This window comes from Mus caroli, chromosome 4 (genome assembly GCF_900094665.2).
Source record: "Mus caroli chromosome 4, CAROLI_EIJ_v1.1, whole genome shotgun sequence".
Lineage (NCBI taxonomy): Eukaryota > Metazoa > Chordata > Mammalia > Rodentia > Muridae > Mus > Mus caroli.
Genome location: NC_034573.1, coordinates 23,020,340 through 23,037,197, shown reverse-complemented (window position 1 = coordinate 23,037,197; position 16,858 = coordinate 23,020,340). Strand labels below are relative to the sequence as shown.

Genomic DNA, 16,858 nt, shown 5'->3' with positions numbered 1-16,858 from the left:
TCTCTCTCTCTCTCTCTCTCTCTCTCTCTCTCTCTGCCCCCCCATGTGTGTGTGTGTGTGTGTGTGTGTGATTTTAAAAAAAATATGATATGGCACCCACCCCCGCCCCCGGAGCTCGTGTCTCTAGCTGCATATGTATCAGAAGATGGCCTAGTAGGCCATCATTGGGAAGAGAGGCCCCTTGGTCTTGCAAACTTTATATGCCTCAGTACAGGGAAACGCCAGGGCCAAGAAGTGGGAGTGGGTGGGTAGGAGAGTGAGTGGGAGGGTATGGGGGACTTTTGGGATAGCATTGGAAATGTAAATGAAGAAAATACCTAATTAAAATAAAAAATATGATATGAAATGAAAATTGATAGGGTAAAAGGGAGTTGAGCACACAGATCCAGAAGAAATTCAAGGTGGGTAAGAAGGTAGATATGCTCAAAGCACATTGTTTACAAATTTGAAAATTTCAAAGGATAAATAAAATATGCATTGTTCAAAAATAAATACTCATCTTTTTGTGCCCTCACATCGTTGAAAGGTGAAACTTCAGTTTACTGCTCTTCTTATGTAGTAATCAGCCTTATCCTGAACTATATGTTGTTGTGAATTCATCCATCTCTAATAGGTCACAAAGGCCCCAGTTCCAAATACATCTTATGGGGTAAGATGGGGTAAGTCTTTAACATATACATGTTGAAAGGACAAGCTATACTCTAAAGAAAGCTTCTTATTTGTGCTTTATGATACATAATGTCAGTTTTCAAGGTATGGGAGAGGCATCTGCATTTAGGCAGCATTATTATGAGAGCACTGAGTGTAGAACAAAAATTTGGCAGGTGAGTTCTAACTGTACCAAATTCATTCTGCCAAGCAGAGACTAGGTTGCATTCCTTGCCATGAAGATGGACTTGCCAAAAGATCATGGTGCTCAAACTGAGTGGACTTTAAACAGGAGATTATGTTGGATAAAAATAGAAAATATAAGTTGTATAAATTATAATGAGAAGAATCTATTCACTTTGTGTAGTAACATGATGTATGTAGTGTACTTTTAAAGCAGTTATAGGGACGATAGTCTTCGGATGACTAGATATCATTGGGAGAAAGGCACTGAGTATAAGCCACATACGTGGGAATACTATTAAAGCCCATCTATGTCTGATTGTTTTAGTAACCTTTCTGAACTGTTTGATGGATACTGTTCTTTCCCAATAAGTTAGATTTTCACTTTTAAAAAAAATGAAACTCATGAACTGAGACCTGTACAGTCACACTCAATTGGTTGAGCTACATAAAGATAGCTGACTGTTTACCAGTGCAAGGCTGCTGAATCTGTCAGACATTTGCTGAAGAAATTGAACAAGAGGGGAAAAGCCATGGTGTGAGAACAGGAAGACAGGCCTAGTGTGAAACTACTGTAACCACAGTGTTAGAGCATCAGTTAATTATTACTCCTCATGGTTAACGATAAGTAGTGGCTCAAATCCATTAGTGAGGAAAAGAAACACAAACACACCTGACAGTGATTTATCCTCTAAGTTGTGGGAAACAGGACCTCCTTGGAATATCTGATTGTATTTATGGATTGTAAGATAACCTTTCGGAACTGAATGTGTCAAAACAGAGTCAGAAATTAAATCATGTGCCAAAGCAAGCTCAGCTTAGTTCTAAGAATGAGTAGATATTTTCTAAGGGAACACCAAGTTTATTAAATCTAAGTATGAGCATTCTCCCTCCTACACCTTTCCTGAGTTCACTAGGAAGTTCCTGCCCATTCTAAAAAGCAGCATAAGACATCAAAGTCTTTGCTAATGTGAACTATGCAAAACAGACCGAGCAGTTTTGCTTGCTAGTAAAATCTGCTGTGTTTCATAATCATTCTCACTTATCCCAACTATAGAAGCCGAAATGATACCAAAGCAGCATAATGAATAATGATGGTGGTTCTTGCAAAAATTATTGCGACTAATCATGTTAAACCTACTTGGTTAAACTACTTGGAAATCAAGATGCAATCCCTCTCTGCATTGATTTGATATTTTATTATGATTGTAAAAATCAAAATGTAGTTATGTCATCTTTAATTCTCAAAGATAATTGCATTGTTTTTGTAACTGTCAAAATGTATTTTCAGTGTTAGGTACATGGGAAACCAGTCTGATATAGTCAAATACTTCCTACTTTTCAGTTACAATGGCTGTAGGTCCTTTGTCTTTGTGTGGAAAATGATTCTAGTAGTATCCTGTAATATTTGTGTATGTTTTCTGATCAGGAAATTTTGGTGGTTTGGACTGTGAACTTTTACTAATGTGTGTGTGTGTGTGTGTTTAATATTCTATAAAAGATAGGAGGAATAATTAGAATTGTAGACTTTAGTAGTCAATATTCTCTCTCTCTCTTTCTGTCTGTCTGTCTGTCTCTCTCTTTCTGTCTCTCTGCCAGTTTTGTGATGAATATAGTTTACAAAGAAGTTCAATCTGATGCATAAATTGATTTAGGAGTTTTGATGTCACTGTTTGATTGATTTGGGCTTTGAAATCAATTGGCCACTTTGCTTTTACCTCCACTTCCCACCCTTAGATTCTAGCTGTTAGCCTTTCTGCTAGCTTTGTTGGTCTGGTTCTATCTTGTGCTATGTGTCATCAAAAATATGCAGTTCAATAAAGCTCATGTTCAATAGACCAGTTATTAAAATATTTATCATCTTTGAATATGTATTAATCAGCATGATGTGAGTATTATTTATTCAGAGGTGAGTACAGGCAGAGGTAGGGTCTAAGCTCCAAAGCAAAGTGCAGATCCTGCCCTGCTGGGGGGCAGAGATGCTTCCAAAGGCAACAGCATCTGAGTCTTAAGGACACTGGGAAGCATGCAGCTGGCTGACATCCTGTGTGCATCCTACACAGCTGCTGCTTTCCTTTCTGTCCAAGTAGGCCTATGCTGATTGAGCCCAGAGTGTTTACACTTTTTCTTTATATCTCTTTCTCTGGCCATCTGTAAATCATGAAACAGAAGTAGGTGGGTTTCCCCTTTTGGCAGCAATTCAGATATTCTTCTTCCACAACTGTACTGCAGAGGCCAGACATGTTTCTATCCTTTCACCATCTCTGGCATTGCATTAATTGATTTTTCTCAATATTTATTTATCATCAGAAGGCATCATCAGTCAAGTATTCATTGAATTCTTTCCAAATCACTTAATTTCTTCTATTGAACGTATGAATTTATTGAATGTTTTGCCTGTCAAACATCCACATCCACTATTCTGGACTTTGTCATATATAAGACTCCAACAACTTACAACATTTATTATTTAAAGCATGTTCTGTTGTTTGTTGTACATTGTTTTGCTTTCAAGACATGATTTTGCTATTTCCCAGGCTTACTTTGAGTAAGGTTAAACATGAGTCCTCAAAGTAGGTGAACAATACTACTTTTATAATTAGTTTAACATTATGTTCTTAATTTTTTATCTTCCTTCTTGCACAAGAATATCTTTATTCTGTTGCTGTTGAGGCTCAGCATCCCCTCTCTTCCCTCTACCTTCTCCCTGCCTTGTTCCTCTTGCTCTAGAAAGCAACTAGTATTGTGACTATTCTTGCTAACTTTGGAGAGTCCCTCAGAGGAAAAGGGAGGAGCTGGGATGGTCTAATGTCAGTTTGGAAATCAATCCTCCCCATTGACCTCTGACATGACTGCAGCTCCAGATAATAATCTGGCTGAAATTTCATGAGTGACGAGGTAGGGCAACCCAGCTGCAGCATGCTACCTGGATTCCTAATCCTCAGAAACTTGTGACTACTACGTGTTCTTTTACTAATAAACTTGTGCTATATGACTTTAGGCAGTGGGGAACGGAAACACTTAATTTAATTTTGCTTTTTTTTTTCTTTACTAAAGAATGAAAATTTTGAAAACCATGATTTTTTCTTATTGCTGTTCTAATTTTACTTAAGATAATACACAGCTACCGGTTTAAACAATAAAACTTCCAGTATATTCCAGTAAAAAACGTAAACATATTTTGGCTCCAATATGATTAAGAGACAAAATAAAATCAAATACAGAAATAAGGCAATTTCTTTGGCTAGTGGAAACTCCTGTGATGGAGCAATCCTGATATTTCTACGTCAGCCTCCAAAGAACCAGAGCTACAGATGCAGGCCACGCCTCCCAGCTGCAAAGTCAGGTTTTGATGACGGAATAATAGCATGGAAAAGAGATAGATCCACAAGAATGGATTCGTTCTATTTAAAGAATGTTTTGTTGTTTGATGTACATTGTTTTGTTTTTGAGACATGATTTTGCTGTTTCCCAGGCTTATGTCAGGTGATGTTAAGTCTAAGTCCCAAATTAACTGAACTATAGGCCTATGAACCACACGAAAGAACTTTTGAAAGTAGGTCCTGTCAAGCTGTGTAAAGTACACACCAGTGATCAGTTTAACAAGACATTGGGGAAAGAAAATGTCTTCCATCCAGTGATTCATAGCAATCTCTAGGATCTGATGAGAAGATTTTCTGATAAGAAGCAGGACTATACTAAATTGTGGAAAGGGATACATTTTGATAAAAACAAGTAGAAAATAAAGCCTATGGCCATTTTCATTGTGATTTTTGATAAGTAATATATGATAGAAATAGAAGGATATCTATGAGCCCCTCAATGCTAGTGATTGATCTTTGAAGATACTGGAATTATTATTTGTACTGTATAATATGAATGGTAAAGTCCTTCTAGTGAACTGTGATCTGAGATCCATAACGAAGTGTTGTACTATGTTGAAGTCTCATATCCACACTGAGACAGGTGGTTTTAGAAATCACAGTTTTAGTCTAAGGGAGCTGATTTGGGGAGTATTAAAAAGATTTGGGAATTAGAGGTAGTTTCACTTTTGCAAGTATGTTTGATTTGATATAAATTCTCACATACTTCTGATTCATACGTTTCAGCTTTGAATGAAGGCATTCAGTTAAGTGACAAATGAATTCTTACAATGTCAGACATAAAATTTGATTTCTAAAAATCACACTTAAATCAGAATTAAATACAAAATATTCAGTACTTTAGAATCCAAATATGATGGCATCACTTAGCTTGTATTTGAGATATATATATATATATATACAATATTATTAAATCAAATTAATATGCTAAATATCTTTTTTTTCCTGTGTAGTATTAGTAAACATAATTTGTTGTTTTTTTCTATCATTTTTGAGGGGGATATTTTATTTTATTTTATTTTAATTCTGTTGCATTTCTCATTTCTTCCCTGGTTTGCATTGATACCTGATTGCACTGAAGTAATGTAACAGAAATAAGGGTGTGGATTTATCTGATTTTCTTTTTTTTAATTTTTAATTTTTAATATTTTTTATTACATATTTTCCTCAATTACATTTCCAATGCTATCACAAAAGTCCCCCATACGCTCCCCCCCACTTCCCTACCCACCCATTCCCATTTTTTTGGCCCTGGTATTCCCCTGTACTAGAGCATATAAAGTTTGTGTGTCCAATGGGCCTCTCTTTCCAGTGATGGCCAACTAGGCCATCTTTTGATACATATGCAGCTAGAGTCAAGAGCTCCGGGGTACTGGTTAGTTCATAATGTTGTTCCACCTATAGGGTTGCAGATCCCTTTAGCTCCTTGGGTACTTTCTCTAGCTCCTCCATTGGGAGCCCTGTGATCCATCCAATAGCTGACTGTGAGCATCCACTTCTGTGTTTGCTAGGTACCGGCATAGTCTCACAAGAGACAGCTATATCTGGGTCCTTTCAGCAAAATCTTGCTAGTTTATGCAATGGTGTCAGCGTTTGGAAGCTGATTATGGGGTGGATCCCTGGATATGGCAGTCTTTAGATGGTCCATCCTTTCATCACAGCTCCAAACTTTGTCTCTGTAACTCCTTCCATGGGTGTTTTGTTCCCAATTCTAAGAAGGGGCACAGTGTCCACACTTTGGTCTTCATTCTTCTTGAGTTTCATGTGTTTAGCAAATTGTATCTTATATCTTGGATATCCTAAATTTTGGGCTAATATCCACTTATCAGTGAGTACATGTTGTGTGATTTTCTATCATTTTTTAAAAATTTATGTGTAATTCTATCTACATCATCCTAAATTTTCAGTTAGTGAAAAATTCTACTACAAATGTTGAAGTATTGGTCCATTTAATTTTTAAATTTTACATTAACTGTTTAGTTATGACGTTAAGAGCAGTTAAAATTTTGGGTAATGGTTAAGTCCTTCTGAAAAATATATTTAGCAATCATCACTAATTTCCAAAATGTTCAAGTATAAAAATAATATACCTCTTTTTCTTTACCCACACAAATGGACACAACCATACACATATACATGCACATACACACACACACACACACACACATAGGCCTTCTTCACACATACACATAGATACACACATATATAATGTAAAACCTTTGGTATTACTATGTGTAATTTACTCCCCTTTTTAAAAATTCTGTTACAGTTGAGCTTGTTCTTTTCCCTTTTACAAGTAAAAAAGTGTTAATTGCATATCTACAAGTTATTCCAAAAACTCATTATTGTGTTATTGTAGAAGAGTTTGCAATGAGGGCTTATCTAATTATTGCTATTTCTAGTATCTGTACAGTAGGTGTGTATACCTTAGTTTTCAAATTTTAAATATCATATATTTTTTTACTATTTTCCTATAGTACCCTGGAATTAAGGTAATCACATCCTGTTAGTATGTTTTAATATGCCAAACAACAAATGAATTATCTTTTTTTGTGGGTTTTTGTTGTTGTTGTTGTTTTGTTTTGTTTTTTGTTTTTGTTTTTGTTTTTTTTTTTTTTGAGACAGGGTTTCTCTGTGTAGTCCTGGCTGTCCTGGAACTCACTCTGTAGACCAGGCTGGCCTCGAACTCAAAAATTTGCCTGCCTCTGCATCCCAAGTGCTGGGATTAAAGGCATGCACCACTATGCCCGGCAAATTATCTTTATTCATAGATTGTATACCCCAAAATATATCTTCAAAATGAAAACATCAAAAGTTGAGGGGACATGTTTTCTCCAGTGAGATAATTGATGGGAAGATTGGAACATATTCAAACAAAGACATGAATCTGATACAGAATAAATCAAAATTTATATTAAAAATTAGAAATGCAAGGAAAGATACACTATAAATTAATCCTTTGTTTTCACTATATCCTATCCTGAACTCTGGGCATTTCTTGTCAGAGTTAATGGTATCTCCATTATTCTATTCAGCAGATCCTCAGCTGAGTAAAGGAAAATTGGTGTTGAAACCTGTCTTATTCGTTTATTTTTTGCCATTATGGTTGGGAATATAATGGGAGCCCAAGCAGTGTCAGAGCTCCATGTGCATAAAGTGGTGAGATTTGTCTGAAATGCAGATTCTGAGCATCCAATCTATGTGCCATATGAGGACTAATTGTACAAATGTCAATCGTCTCGGGGTTTTATTAAATTATGATACTTAATTAGCATCAATGTCAGTGAAAGAAAAAGAACATCCAAGGTTTCCCTAAAAGCTATTCACATTCAAATAGCTGTTGATTGATAGAAGCCTATTGTTTTGTAATGTCTAGTAATGTTCTTCACTGCATATATTACAGGAAGATTTCTCCAAATCTAAGATATTTTATATTTGGAACTCTAATTTAAAATCTAATTTAATCTTTAATTTAATCTCTAATTTAATCTTTCTGTTTCTATTGTGATATGGAAAGTGAATTTTATGAGCAGAACTAAGGGTTCTATTTTTCCACCTATTGAGCATGCATCTATAATTTTATTGATTACAACACATTTTTTACCAAGTAGTTATTGGTTACAGAATCTTATGAATCTATTTGTTGTTTGCCTTATCAAAATGCTAGGCATGGTTTCAACTCTGTGAAGTATCGTTTCATCTTCATTCTAAGGTAATATGGCACAATTACTTTAAAAAAAACTATGATGTTTTAAGTTAGATTAAATTTATTTTACAGATTTGAAGAAGCAACTTTTTAAAGATCTTAGCAAGTTATTTCTTTTAATAAGCATAATTTTTCTAGACATCAATATGCTTCCCATATGAAAAATGAATATAGTCTTACTCTTTTCAAACTATATCACCAAGGTCTCTGATGTTTGCCAACAAAGAAATGATTTTCAATTCTTGTTTTTGAATAGGAGGCGCATTAGTGAATGCAACAGAAAGCAGTATGTTGTTACTGTAAGAGGCCTCTGGCTATCTTCAGTGTACATTTGGTCTTAGTAGGTCCAATTCATCCTATAGATATACTAGATCACAGAGTAAAGGACTGAGACAAATTAGATAAGAACCATGCCCACTCACTGGGAAACAGAAAATGACAGGCATGCTTTTATTTACCATATTGATATATTTTATCAAAATCCTCAACTTATGAATTCAAAAATTTATTTCTTTCCCTACTTTCTAAATGCTTTTAAAGTAACCAAAAGAATAATGTGTTAGAGACCAAGAGACAGGAAAGAGAAAACACCACAAATGAGAATCTCCAAAAAGGAATCTAAATCATGAGAGAAAATCTGATACTAGATTCAAATAAAAACTATAGCTTTAGTATAATATTAACTCCTACGCAAGATGTAATTAAGAATATAAGAAAGACATAGTTCCATAAATAACTGGCCACAATCATATATAATTTTCATGACATTGTTTGACATTAAAAAAAATAAATGAGACAAAAACATTATTAAATGTCTGATAGAATTGAGCTCCTAATTAAACCTTCAGCTGAATGAATAAAGCATCTCTCTTTTTACATTTCTTTTATGAATTGTATATAGGCTGCTAAAAATGCTTGACATAATTACAGTCAAAATAGATGTGTTTTTGCCTATTCTGAACAACATTTGTCAGTGAATTAAAAATTCCAACACATCCTAACTATTGTATCTTTAATTTGCTCATGTGGGAAGAAAATCCTATGGCCTTGAAAGCTGAAAAAAATTAATTATGCAGTTGTGAGCACTACTTTGTCCACCATAGATTTTATACATTTATAGATTTATATAGTATCTCATCGGAATATACCTGATAGTCATTTACTTGTAAGCAGAAAATTTACCTACTGAACAGTATTATAGGTTCCTCATAGATGTCCCAATTATCAGTGCCTTTAATGAATTTATTAAAAATTTTATAATTTTTGCATGTGACTTCTCCCTCCAAGTTGAGCTGTTATATTCTGGTTTTTGTTAGTAGTATTGAATTTTATGTTTTAATTTTTAAAAGGTCTTAATTTTAAGGCTGAGAAAACACAAAATGTCAGAAAAGCCTTTCCTCAGGAACTCTTATATTTAAATGCAATGTCCATCATAGTGACCAAGGATTCTGCACTCCTGGCTAATCAAGAAAGGACTGCTGTAGCTAGTTGCTTCAAGTTAATTTCCAATGAGCACCATGGTTGAAATTTTACTTGGGAAAATTTAAGGACCATATTACAATCTGAGTCTTTATTCATTTGACAAACTAGTACATTCTTAGAACTGTTACAAGAAATAAAATACTATATTTGAAAACTTTCCAACTTATAATTGTTAAAAATCAGACATTTATTTAGCTATGCATTTTATAAAAATCTATCACCTACCTATGTTACATAGTAAAATTGGGATTTCTGGTTCCACTCATGGTGAAGTAGCATATTTCACACTTAAATCAAAGACATATAAGCTTATTACAACTATAAATGCTGAAATTATATAAAAATAGGCTTTTTCATATAGTACAGTATTGTGATAAAATAATTGAATGTCATGGTTAATTTAAAAAAAAACTTATTTCAAAGTGTAGTTTCCATTTCTACATGTATTTTCCATGTTCAATTTATTATATAAATGTATTGTACTATTAGAAATAAAGATGGAACTGTTGTTGATGTCACAAAATATGAATATTCATCATGAACAAATATAAAGTTTCTGTGCATATACTAAGAACATTATATATTCTTTGAGTTTTATTTAATCATTCCTATCACATTTGAATAATCTAGTCAGTAAATTTGATACATCAGTAAATATTTCTATGCCAATACATCACCATGGCTTATATACCCCAAGGATCTCTGAGTCAGATTTTCCATATTTTTTATGATGATACTGTCAGAAAATAGGGTCCATGACTATAGAAACATTAAAAGGAATTAATCAGTGTGAACTTTCAGACAATACACAGGATAGGATGAACTTAGTATTTGAAAGCCATCAGTGATTTTTACCTAAATGAACTCCACTCTTGGGATCAGTTCTCAGCAAGTAGGCAACTCCTTACCTTTCTTGGGATATGAACTTTTCTGATTCTTTTAAATTTCCACAAGTCATTTTTAAGATTTATACTTATCAAGCTCTTTTTTACTCAAAATAGCATATTATTCTCTTGTAAACAAAACAATATTTTTCTAAAAGGCAAGCTATTAAGCAAGATGAAATTAAAGTATAAAATTGAGTATGTAGATCAATAAGAGATTCCTTACCTAGTAGAAGCAAAGGCCTGAGCTCAATACCCAAAAGAGAGAAGAGAAAATAAGAGATGTGAAAGAATGGAAAGGACAGGAAACAATGCAAATAAAATAAAAATGTCTCAAAATAAGAGGAGTGAATACTTTGAAATGGTCAGAGAATTATTTCCCAGCCTTTTTTGGTTTTCTTTTTCCTCTGTGAAACATTCACAGCATCTAATCTGATAGGATATTACTTCTCATTGCCTCAGCAAAACTATTTTTGAATCTACAAAGCTTTTGCCATCATCTTATTCAGGAAAATCTATCACAGTTTTGCAAATCACTCAAATTTCACAGGAAATTATAATGCTGAAAATGATCACATGGGGCTCCATTTTTGCTTTGGTCTAGTTCTGTTCTTAGCTATTGAAATATATTGCAGGTGTTTAAACCTAAAGGACTGGAAAAGTTTGGCTCCTATTGTCATTTCCCTTCAAAATAAATGTGTGTTCATCATGGGATTTCATTTGATATACACTTTGCAGTTTTAATGTGTTGAAATAGTTGTATTTTCAGTTATATAAAATATTAATATAATCACTGGCTTTCTGCTTTTAAATTGAAAAATTTTATAGAGGTTAAATATGTGTGTGTGTATATATATATATATATATACATATACATCTATATACACATATGTGTGTGTGTGTGTGTGTGTGTGTGTGTGACAGAGAGAGAGAGAGAGAGAGAGAGAGAGAGAGAGAGAAGACAGATGAACTTGGGATATAAAACACACTTTTATTGTGAAATAACTACTCTATCTTCTACAACTTTAAATCTAATTTTGGATTTGCATTAGAAAATATGACAGTTAATTTTTGTTGTTGTTGTTTATTTTTGAGATTGTAATTTAATTACTTTCCTCACTTTCATTTCCTCCCTCCAAACTCTCCCATACATCCCTTCCCACTTTCATCAGTTTTATTGTACGCACATATGTTCTGGTATATACATGCATACATGTTCTTAAATATAAACTGTTGAGTTCATATAATGAAACTTATAGGTGTGTTTCTAGAGTTGACCATGTGACACTGGACAACAAATTAGAGAGCTCTCCCATCGGGAGGGCTACTTCTCCTGCTCTGAATTTGCATTAGTTGCCTAAGTGGGGGAAGATTGAAGAACAGAAATATCGATTGCCTACTCTGAGAATTCAAGATATCAAAGGAGAGAGTATAGTCCATGGAGAGAAAGTATGGAAAGACTCAGAACCAACAAAATAGTTATGAAAATGTAAATATCACAGAGAAGCAGAAAGTGACTTAGAAAAAGTCCCTAAACCTCTCACAATCCTTTCCCTTGAGAGGAGAAGATCCAGTTTCAGCAAGCAAGTGCAAGTGAAGGGCCTTGACTTGTCATCAACCACTATATCCACTGATCTAGTCCCAGGCAAATGCCTAGGTTATACAAAATAACTTTATAAATATGATTCTTATTCTACAACATTATAATATGTCCAAAACAAGAGGCAATGGGGATGATTAGAGGGTGCAGAGGAGAATAACTAGAAAAAGGAGGAGCAAACTAAAATTTCAATGCAGCTCAGGGCCTTCCTCAGAGGGAGACTCCCCAACAAGCTATCTATAGAGGAAATATTCAGTCTATTATCTATGACACTGACGTTGTGCAGCCAGCGGTGGTCACAATAAGTGTCTTGTCATTTGGAACTAAACTTCTCTTGGAAGCAGAAAACATAGCAGGGCACACAGGTCCAACTGTGGTCACCAAGACATTGACTGGGGAGATGGCTGCAAAATATGGGATGGGAGCTTCCATTGACAAACGTATGGGCATTGCTGCTGGGATTGCTAGCAGAACATTCCTAGACTCAACAGACATACACCGAGAGGAACTGTTACTTTGTTTAAAATTCATTTTCTGGCTATTCTATTATTATTTGCTTTATTATATTTTTTAAAAAAAATATTGGTTCTTTGTGAATTTCACATCGTACACCAAGTTCTACTCATCCCTCCCTCCCCTCATAAGCACCCTCTACCCTTGCAATCTTCACCTTCAACAGAGAAAAATAAAATCTCATTGTGGAAGTTAGTGTGGGTCACAGTATGTCCACAGTATACACTTCTTTCCATATTTCTTTGATTGCAAATGTTCATTGCAATAACTCATTGGTCTGGTACAAAACCTGTGGCTTTTGCTACTCTATAAACACTGTAACTTCACTGTGACCCTCTTAGATAGCCTGCTGTTGGCCTGTGTAATGGAGATCCTGTAGTTCTGGGTCTATAGGAATAGCCCCTTCATGTACTCTTGCACTAGGTTAGATTTTGTGGTAGACCAATTCAAGGTCCTGGATCTGGGCCACAGACATATCTGAGATGGTCAGTCCTCTGGCTCTCCAATTCTCATGGCTGGCTCACTGGCAGCCCCCACAACTAGGGCCTGTTCTACCTTGCTGTCTAGTCAAGGAGCAGGGCATGCCCTCCTAAATGTTGCAGCCACTGAGGGTCATGGCCAGTTCTACCACTCTCATGACCCCAGGAACACCTCTTTCACCTGCTGTAGGTGGCAAGGGACAAGGCAGAGGAAAAAGACATCTCTCCTTCATCTGAGCCACCACACAGCAGACAAGAGACAGGGCTAATTCTCCTAAGCTCACACCCCTGAGGAGCCAGCTTAACAGTTACCCCAGCAATCAGTTATTCTGCCCAGGAGAGGTGCAGGGTCCACTCTCCCTATGCAGCAGCAGGTGAGTAGCAAAGCTAGCTATTCTGCTTTGATAGCCCCAGTCCTGCCAGGGAGCTCTCCTGCCTGAGGTAGATTGCAAGGGATAAGCATAGGCTAAGGCAGCTTTCCCTCATCCACACTGCCCCAAGACTGACAAGTTACAGGGACAGCTCCCTTATGCGCGAACCCTCAAGGTGGCTCACTCATACCCCTGCGATTAGGGTCAGCTCTACTTACTGTGTTGCCCAGGTAAGGTACAGGGCCTACTCTCTGCTCTCACCACCCTGTGAGGGCCAATTCTCCAGCCAGCTGCAGGTTGCAAAGTAAGAAAATAGAGAGTGATCACTTCCTCACTGATGCCTCTGCAAGAAGCAGGACCAACTCTCCCATACCATACCCATGCTCTTGGCGCTGACTCAACCACAGGCTCCACATCCAGGGTCAGCTCTACTATTCTGCCCATATGAGGTATAGGGCCTTCTCTCCCAAGTGTTGCAGCAGGTGGAGAAAGGGCCAGTTTTCCAGCTCTCATATCTTTAGGGCCAGCTCTCCAGCTTCTCTTAGATGGCAATGAGTGAGAAGCAGGGAAAATCTCTTCTTCACTCATAATATCTCATGGTAGAAAAGTGGCATGGACAGCTGTCCCATCACTATGCTCTTGTGGCCAACCTGCCCACACCATAGCCACCAGGGTCAGTTCTACTTTGCTACCCAGGTGAGTTTCAGGACCTGTTTTCCTGACTTTTGTAGCTGGTGAGGGGCAGGACAAACTCTTTTGTACTCATGACCATCGGGCTAGATCTCTTACATGCCTCAGGTGGTGACAGGTAAGACGGAGCAGAGTATCTCTCCCTTGTCCATGCCACCACAGAATGGAAGGGTCAGTTCTTCCAAGTTTGTATCCTCCAGGCTAGCTCATCTACATCTTTTATAATTTGCAGGTCTACTCTCCAAATTACTAGAGATGGCCAAGGGTGGGTCAGCTCTTTGCCTCTCATGCCCCTAGGAATAAATCTCCCAAGATGCCCAGGAGATAGGAGGGGCCAGTTCTGCACAGCCCTTAGATATCAACATGTTCTTGAGTGGCAGCCAGGACCAGGAATATCCACCTGACCTTTGGTGGTAACAGACCCTTACTGCTGCAAAGCCACTACCTAGACATAGCCCCAGGTGACATCACCAGCTAATTACATCAGACTGATCCTCATGACATTCGAGTCTCCAGTTCTGCCTCTCTTTGTTGTGCCCATATTCTCTTTCTCTTCCATTTCTCCACCATGTACTTGTTCCTCTTAGTGGTGCCCAGGGTCTTTGAGTGTCTGGGGTCAACTCAGGAGTGGTTTCAGGTTTACTATGCCCTGCTTTTGCATTATGGCACCTGGTAGGGCTCATCTTGAACCTCATTTGTTCCATAGGCCAGACTGATTATGTCTGGGCCCAATGGCTTGGGTCTAGTGCTAATCTCAGTGGACTCACCTTTTTGAAGAGAATGTTAGGCTATCCATTCAGATGTTTGTAGATAAGATCACTAAGCATAAACACAGCCTCTCTCTTCCTGACCAACTATTGACACACATGTAACACAAAAGTCACACCTGCAATGTCTCTAATTTTTCTATTTTCCCACTCTACTTAAAAAAAAAACCTTGGGGGGTGGGGAAAAAAAACAAAAAAACAAAAAAACAAAAACAACAACAACAAAAAAAACCTTGACTCCTTTTCTGCTGTATCGTTTTTCATCTACTCTTTTTGAGTACAAAGTTGCTCACAGGGCTTTTGCATACCTCAATTGTCAATTTTCAGCTAATTATTTTGTATTTATTACGAACACCCAAGTGTGGACACTTTGCCCCTTCTTAGAATTGGAAACAATCACCCATGGAAGGAGTTACAGAGACAAAGTTTGGAGCTGAGACAAAAGGATGGACCATCTAGAGATTGCCATATCCAGGGATCCATCCCATAATTAGCCTCCAAACGATGACAGCAATGCATACACTAGCAAGCGTTTGCTGAAAGGACCCTGATATAGCTGTCTCTTGTGAGACTAGGCCGGGGCCTAGCAAACACAGATGTGGATGTTCACAGTCAGCTATTGGATGGATCACAGGGCCCCCAATGGAGGAGCTAGAGAAAGTATCCAAGGAGCTAAAGAGATCTGCAACCCTGTAGGTGCAACAACATTATGAACTAACCAGTACCCCGGAGCTCTTGACTCTAGCTGCATAGGTATCAAAAGATGGCCTAGTCAGCCATCACTGGAAAGAGAGGCCCATTGGACATGCAAACTTTATATGCCCCAGTACAGGGAAACGCCAGGGCTAAAAAATGGGAATGGGTGGGTAGGGAAGTGGGGGAGGGGGTATGGGAGACTTTTGGGATAGCATTGGAAATGTAATTGAGGAAAATACGTAATAAAAAAATTAAAAAATTAAATTTTACATGTATTTTGCTACAAAATTGCTCAACCTGTTTTTATTACTGCTATGTAGCTACTGTTATTTTCCTCTCTTTTCTTTTAGGTAGGGTGTCACTATGAAGTCCTGGCTAGCTGCATCCCTACCTCTGACACCCGGTGCAGATTATAGTTGGGTGGATGTGTGCCTGGCTGTCATTTTGATTGAGAGTTGCTGTATTTATAAATCTGGTTTGGTTCCATGTTGTAATGTTACCATTGTTGTTTACAATGATTCTTTCCATGTCAGAGGAGCTGGAATCAAGCCTGGTATAATTAAACAGGAGAGATAGGTATATTATCATAAAATTACACACACAGGCCAACTGAGAAAAATTGCACCTCTCTATAGCTATGCTTGAGGCATGTTTGAATTCTGAAAAGCTTTATAGAACAGGGCATATGAGCCAAAGCCTGTCAATATGGCTGTATACAAACATAGAGATAGATGGCTCAGAGCCCAGATCATGGATATCCATACAAGGGCCCTCAACAAATTCAATTCATGTACTATTTTAAAGTAAGCATTGTTGACAAGTATGGAGAAGTAACTAACAGGAGTGCATTAAGGATATACTACTGTCTACAGCATGCCTGCCTGAACTTTTAGAGAGACCCCACTCTTATAAGAAGTACAGAGAGAAGACACCCCTCAGGCTCACCATGCTCACCAATCACCAACCATAACCAAAGAACCATCAGAAAAGCAGTATTACTAAGCCTATTTCAAATAAATTTGCAGGTACATTTTTAAAGGTATATGTTATTACATATTTTCTTCATTTACATTTCAAATGCTATCCCCAAGAGCCCTATGCCCTCCTCTCACACTGCTCCCCAACGCACCAACTCCTGCTTCCTGACCCTGGCGTTACCCTGTACTGGGGCATATAATCTTTGCAAGACAAAGGGCCTCTTTTCCCAATGACGGCCAATTAGGCCGTCTTTTGCTACACATGCAGCTAGAGACATGAGCTCAGGGGGGTACTGGTTAGTTCATATTGCTGTTCCTCCTTTAGGGTTACAGACCCCTTCAGCTCCTTGGGTACTTTCTCCAGCTCCTCCATTGGAGGCCCTGAGTTCCATCCAATAAATGACTGTGAGCATCTACCTCTGTATTTGTGAGGCACTGGCATAGCCTCACAAGAGACAGCTATATCATGGTCCTCTCAG

General features: G+C 37.3%; 1 pseudogene; it reads right to left on the bottom strand.

The window, feature by feature from the left end:
- Positions 1 to 14,718: 14,718 nt before the first annotated feature.
- LOC115031024 lies at positions 14,719 to 14,842 on the bottom strand (annotated as a pseudogene).
- Between the last annotated feature and the right edge of the window lie 2,016 nt (positions 14,843 to 16,858).